Here is a 6,050-nt window from a genome sequence, read left to right on the forward strand (position 1 = left end):
GCGCAGAATTAAAAGCATGCATGTGACAGAAAAAGTACATTACTTTTTCAAACAAGGACAAAGTTCCATAGCTATGAGATCAGAAAAGGACAAAAATGTTCCTAGGTCTCTGCTAAACTTAGACACTATTGCTACCAAGACAAAGAATACTTCACGCAAGGTCTATCACAAGAAGCAACATTTAATGCAAGAACTCAAGCATTAAATAAGTAGAATGAATTGATTATGCACGACTATGACTGCCTCAACGGATATATTCAAAATCAAGCAACGAACAGATCCTACAAGACTATATATATCACTGCCTCAAACCTTGAAAGTGGTTGGCTGTTTTGCATTAAAAATAATATCAAGCCCAAGCAGAAGTAAAACTAGAGATAGATCTCTTAGAGTCAAATGTACCTTGATGTAATTATCTCTGTAGACTAAGGTGTTCTAAGTGTAACTTAGGAACATGAACCTTAGTGAGTGTAGAAACCTATGTATCCTTTCTATGAGAGTAACCCATACACTCAAACTAAACATGTCTAGCCAACATCGTAAAGCCTGAAGAGGCTAGGGAAAAAATACTTGTAAAGCCCGGAGGGGCTTGTCAAAGAATACTCAATGCTAGCCAGAAGTTGCTAATAAGAAAATATTAGCGCTTGTGAGTGAAGTTGGCGGGCCAAGAGTGGTCGAGAATACTTGGAGAGCTAGAAGTGGTTGAACAAAGAATACTAGCGCTGGTGAGTGAAGCTGGCAGGCCATAAGTGATCGAGAATATTTGGAGAACTAGAAGTGGTTTAAGAATACTAGCGCTGGTGAGTGAAGCTGGCAGGCTAGGAGTGGTCGAGAATACTTGGAGAACTAGAAGTGGTTTAAGAATACTAGCATTGGTGAGTGAAGCCAACAGGCTAGGAGTGGTTGAGAATACTCAGGTCCAGGAGTGGATGTTAATACTCAAATGTTCTTTATTTCATATCTAGTGGAACTCTTCAGTTGAAGGAGTTTGGACGTAGCTCAGTTGAGCGAACCAGTATAAAAATGATTATATTGTTTTATTTATATTTCAGTTGCAAATTTCTTTTAATTGACAAATCATGTTGAAAAACATCATCTACTGTCTATTCTTCATGCAAACTACTTTTCAAACGAAGATACGAAATTTGTTTAACAAATATTTTATACTGAAAAGTTTTATCCACTGTTTATCCTTATAAGAAACTATCTTGAAAAGGAAAATGCAAGAATCTTAATCATTATTGGTATATGAAACATTTTCCTCAGCAGACAATAAATCTTTCAGATGCAGTACCCTTGTGTTAAGCAAACTCTGCATAACCGTCTGGTATTTAAGAGTGCATTGGACAGTAAACATTACTCTTGCTAAAATGTTTACGAAATTCCTTCGTAATAACACACATATTCAACCCCCCTTCTATGTGTTTCATGTCTAACTTCAGAGTAACTACTAGAAGATCTATGAAGAACATATGTAACACAATGGTTTTCATTTCACAAGTTGAACCCAAAACAATAAGTGAAGCATTACATGATGAACATTGGCTAGTGGCTATGAAAGAAGAATTAAATCAGTTCACAAGGAACGAAGTTTGGGACTTAGTGCCATTACCAAGTGATCATCCTATAATTGGAACTAAATGGGTATTTAGGAACAAGCTTGATGAATCTGGAATCATTATAAGAAATAAAGCAAGATTAGTTGCTAAGGGGTATAATCAAGAAGATAGAATTGATTATGATGAGACATTTGCCCTTGTAGCTAGGATAAAAGCTATAAGATTACTATTTGCTTATGCTTCAATAATGAACTTCAAGTTTTACCAAATGGATGTAAAGAGTGCTTTCCTAAATGGTTTAGTTCAAGAAGAAGTTTATGTTGAACAACCACTTGGGTTTGTTGATTAATTACAAGTATCCAAATCATGTATATAAACCTAAGAAGACACTCTATGGTTTAAAACAAGCACCAAGATCATGGTATGATAGACAAATTTTTTTTGATTGAAAATGATTATATTAGAGGTAATGTAGACAACAAATTGTTTGCAAAGAAATTTAAGAAAGATACAATGTATGTTCAAATCTATGTGGATGACATTGTTTTTGGTTCTACTAATCTCTCTCTATGTGAAGAATTTGCTAAGACTATGCAAGGTGAATTTGAGATGTCCATGATGGGAGAGCTTACATTTTTCTTGGGATTACAAAAGAAAATGAATGATGGTATCTTTATAAGTCAAATCAAGTATTGCAATGAGCTGCTAAAAAAGTTTGGTATGGATGGTTGTAAGGAGGCTACAACACCAATATCAAACATGTAATCTTGACCTAGATGAGAAAGGAATAGCTGTTGACAATTCAAAATATAGAGGTATTATTAGATCATTATTGTATTTAACAGTTAGTATACCTGATATAATATTTGTTGTGTGCTTGTGTGCAAGATTTCAAGCTAACCCAAAAGAGTTTCATATGAAAGTTGTTAAGAAAATACTTAAATATCTAAAAGGAATAATAAATGTAGGATTATGGTATCCAAAAGGAGTCTCACTAAGTCTGATAGGGTATACAGATTTAGACTATGTTGGGTGTAAACTTTATAGGAAGAGTACAAGTGGTACTTGTCAACGACTTGAAAGTGCACTTATTTCATGGCATAGCAACAAGAAAGCATGTGTTTCTTTAAGCACAACTGAGGCTGAGTACATAGTTGCTGGTAGATATTATGCACAAATCCTTTGGATGAAACAACAGTTGAAAGATTATGGAACTGAACTTAACAAGATTCCATTAAGATGTGACAATACTAGTGTAATTAATCTTATTAAGAATCCAATCCTACATTCAAGAATAAAGCATATTGAAATAAGACACCATTTCTTAAGAGACCATGTTCAAAAGAATGATTGTGTGGTAGAGTTTGTTGAGACAAATAAACAACTTGCTGATATATTTACTAAACTACTACCAAAGGAAAGGTTTAATCAACTAAGAATTGAACTTGGTATAATAAATGAGTGTTGTTTGAATTGATTGATTAGGTTTCCAATTTGCACTTGAATGTAATTGATTGAATGAGAATTGATTGATATGTGGATTAAACATTGAAATATGATTAATAAGAGAGTGTTTTTAAGATTTGAAATGAATCAGAGAAATTTTATGAGGTTTAAAGAAGAAAAACAAAGTGTTTCTAAAATAATCGTTTATCTTTAAATATAATCGATTATATTAAGTTAGGCGGGGGAAATAATCAATTATCCCGAAAATAATCGATTATCTGAGAGTATTTGAATTCCAGAAGTGATGGCATCCTTGATAACATTGGTGAAGAGATGAAGACTAATGTGAAGGAAGCCTTGACTCCTTGGATCAAGTTCTTCAAAGGAGATGCAAGGTATGGTGAAAAGTTACTGTTCTACATTGCCAATTCTACATCGGTTTATGTAGAACCGATGTAAAAATTGGATACGATGGCATATTCGTAAATATGAGTTGAATGTAAATCAAATTTACATCGGTTATGAACAAAACCGATGTAGATCTAAATGCGCGGTGGCAATTTTGTAAATATTTACAAATAGATCTACATCGGTTTTCAAAATAACCGATGTAGTATTACCTCGCGTGGAAGCCCTTTAGCTTCTTCACACATTCTCTATCTCTGTGTGCTAGGGTTTCCTCCTCACCAAATCCCCCCAAGATCTCTTCCGATTCTCCGACCTCTCCAACCTCGTCGGGCCCCTCTCCACCCTCCCCCTCGCCCACGGCTCCATCCTCTTCCTCGTCTACGATGGCAAGCGCCGCGTCCCCGGCCCCGCCTTCAACCCCGCCGGCTTCTTCGGCCATGGAAGACCTCATCGCCAAGCAGATGCGCGTCACGCACCAGGAGAATCCCCACTGCCAACTCGTCTCCTTCGACCGCGACTACGCCAACGCCTTCCAGCATTACGTCAACGACACCCTCGCCTTCACCGTCAAGCGCGACGGCTTCATGTGTGGCACCGTCTCCAACAACGGCAAGGTCGAGTTCGACTTCATCTATGAGCCTCCCCAGCAGGGCTCCGAGGACCTCCGACGAGGAGAAGCTCGTCGATGCTATTGTCGTCGGCTTGGGGATGCGAAAAGTTGGCTTCATTTTCACGCAGACCATTAGCTTCAGGTTGCCGAGTATCATGTTGAGAGTGGCTTGAAGGAGTGGGTTACTGCAGTGGTCAAGCTTGAGGTCAATGAAGACATGGCCGCCGATGTACATTTTGAACCGTTTCAGATGAGTGATGTGTGTGTTAAGTTGTTCAAGGAAGGTTGGTTCGAGACGGAGATAAAGGCTCCTATAGTTAAGTTATAGTGTTATATTTTTGCATTCAAATCAACAACGGGCTCATAACAACTACTGGAGAGGGAAACTTTGTTGTGGGATGGTGACAGATATTGGTTATGCTCCCATCTTATTGTGTATTATAATCTTTCTCACAATCCTCTTTGTCAACTGTGTTGTTGCAGGTATTTTAAAAATTGTATGCCAGTTTGCTATCCTTTTCTGTGATGAACCTTGACTGAATATTTTCACTAATTCCAGCTCCTAACCTTAAAAAGATTATTGCCATTGTTGGACTTTGGTCGTGGACAACACTTTCTCTGGTATTTGGTGCCCTTATTGTTCTATAGGTGTAGTAGGTAATCTCCTTTGTCATGTATTCTTTCTGTTTTTCTGTGTGATATGGTAATATACATATATGTACTTTCCTTGTATTTGTGTGATATTATATGCTTTGAATGAATACCTTCTACTGATGCATGCCTGTTGTTATGATGTGAATGCTCAAATAAAATTCTTTAGGAACTCAAGTTGGATCCAAGAGTTAGGACTTATAATTAGGACTAAAACTTGACAATCTGTCCTGAAATATCAAAAAAATCTTCGAGTTTAATTCTAAACTTTCAATCTACGCTACTTTATTGATGCTATTTCAATCCGATGCAGTAAAGATCCAGGTTATATAAAACGGCCAGGAGACTTGGGTACTCAAAGTGATACCGAGGTATGTGGTTATTTCATGGCTTTTGTGTAAAACAATGTTGCTTTTGAGTGAACTATCATTTTGGACGGCTCCTCTCTTTCTTTTTTATTTATTTATTTATTAATTTTATGGTAGTATGTTGGGGTATAAACATATGAACATTGCAATTACACTGCAATCGCACATGTTGCAAATTAGATATCATATAGTTAGAAATGACTTGGTTTTATTTCAGCTGACGATGGATGTGATGGATGTGATATCAATACTTGATACAACTCCTTAAGATGGCAACATAATGTGTGTTACATTACATCACTCATAATGTGTGTTAGGTTGTCCAATAAAGTAGTTGTTCTTTTCATAATGGCTCTTGTAGATGGCTTTTGAATTGTATGGTATGCTTGCTGGTAATGTCGGTCCTATGACTGGAGAGAATGTATTTACATCGGTTATGCAATAAACTGATGTAGAATTGCATATAGATTTACATCGGTTATAATAAGAACCGATGTAGATTTATGATTATTCTTCATCGGTTTTAAAACCGATGTAAAATTGTAAATATTTACTACGTCACTCTCTTCTACATCGGTTTTAGAACCGATGTAGATGATGTTAAAGAACCGATGTAAATAGCATGTCTTGTAGTAGTGATGTGACAATACTAGTGTAATTAATCTTATTAAGAATCCAATCCTACATTCAAGAATAAAGCATATTGAAATAAGACACCATTTCTTAAGAGACCATGTTCAAAAGAATGATTGTGTGGTAGAGTTTGTTGAGACAAATAAACAACTTGCTGATATATTTACTAAACTACTACCAAAGGAAAGGTTTAATCAACTAAGAATTGAACTTGGTATAATAAATGAGTGTTGTTTGAATTGATTGATTAGGTTTCCAATTTGCACTTGAATGTAATTGACTGAATGAGAATTGATTGATATGTGGATTAAACATTGAAATATGATTAATAAGAGAGTGTTTTTAAGATTTGAAATGAATCAGAGAAATTTTATG

At 36.0% G+C, this 6,050-nt stretch overlaps 1 pseudogene across 1 annotated transcript; it reads left to right on the forward strand.

Moving 5' to 3' along the window:
- Positions 1 to 1,482: 1,482 nt before the first annotated feature.
- On the forward strand, positions 1,483 to 5,218 carry LOC109806317 (NPL4-like protein A pseudogene; annotated as a pseudogene). The gene is made up of 4 exons (XR_014431798.1): positions 1,483 to 1,895; positions 2,607 to 2,814; positions 3,679 to 4,680; positions 4,988 to 5,218. The product of XR_014431798.1 is annotated as an NPL4-like protein A pseudogene (transcript).
- Positions 5,219 to 6,050: the final 832 nt, after the last annotated feature.

Source organism: Cajanus cajan, chromosome 1 (genome assembly GCF_000230855.2).
Source record: "Cajanus cajan strain Asha chromosome 1, NIPB_CcT2T_4, whole genome shotgun sequence".
Classification (NCBI taxonomy): domain Eukaryota; kingdom Viridiplantae; phylum Streptophyta; class Magnoliopsida; order Fabales; family Fabaceae; genus Cajanus; species Cajanus cajan.